This window comes from Sinocyclocheilus anshuiensis, unplaced genomic scaffold, assembly GCF_001515605.1.
Source record: "Sinocyclocheilus anshuiensis isolate Anshui unplaced genomic scaffold, SAMN03320099.WGS_v1.1 scaffold117, whole genome shotgun sequence".
Classification (NCBI taxonomy): Eukaryota; Metazoa; Chordata; class Actinopteri; order Cypriniformes; family Cyprinidae; genus Sinocyclocheilus; species Sinocyclocheilus anshuiensis.
Window position 1 is genome coordinate 1,077,233 of NW_015536624.1, and position 356 is coordinate 1,077,588.

Sequence of the window (356 nt, forward strand, 5' to 3'; positions counted from 1 at the left end):
ACCATATTGTGATGCCCTGTCCGGCCGGAGTGACGAGACAAAACCAATCAAACCCATTATAAACAAGGCATTTGCTGCATCCAGTGCGGATATAATTACTGATCATAATGACTTATACTGTCTTTTTACGCGTTGCATCGCGCCGCGTAAACATAAAACCATGTCTGCATTTGTGATCGGAGAAACGACAAACAACAAGCCCTACTCTACACTGTTCAAAACTCGGGTTTGAATCGTCAGTGGCAAATCCTTTAAATATGAAAACGTACTTACAGACTGTGCAGCCGGCATTGTAGTCTACTCTACTAGGATCAGGAAACAGTCCTCCATAAAATGCGCTGCACACATCTGAATAT

The 356-nt window shown here is 43.0% G+C and overlaps 1 protein-coding gene across 2 annotated transcripts in view; it reads left to right on the top strand.

Annotated features, from left to right (window-relative positions):
- Window positions 1–356, top strand: part of osmr (oncostatin M receptor) — a 16,860-nt gene that overhangs the window by 11,031 nt on the left and 5,473 nt on the right. The window lies entirely within an intron of this gene.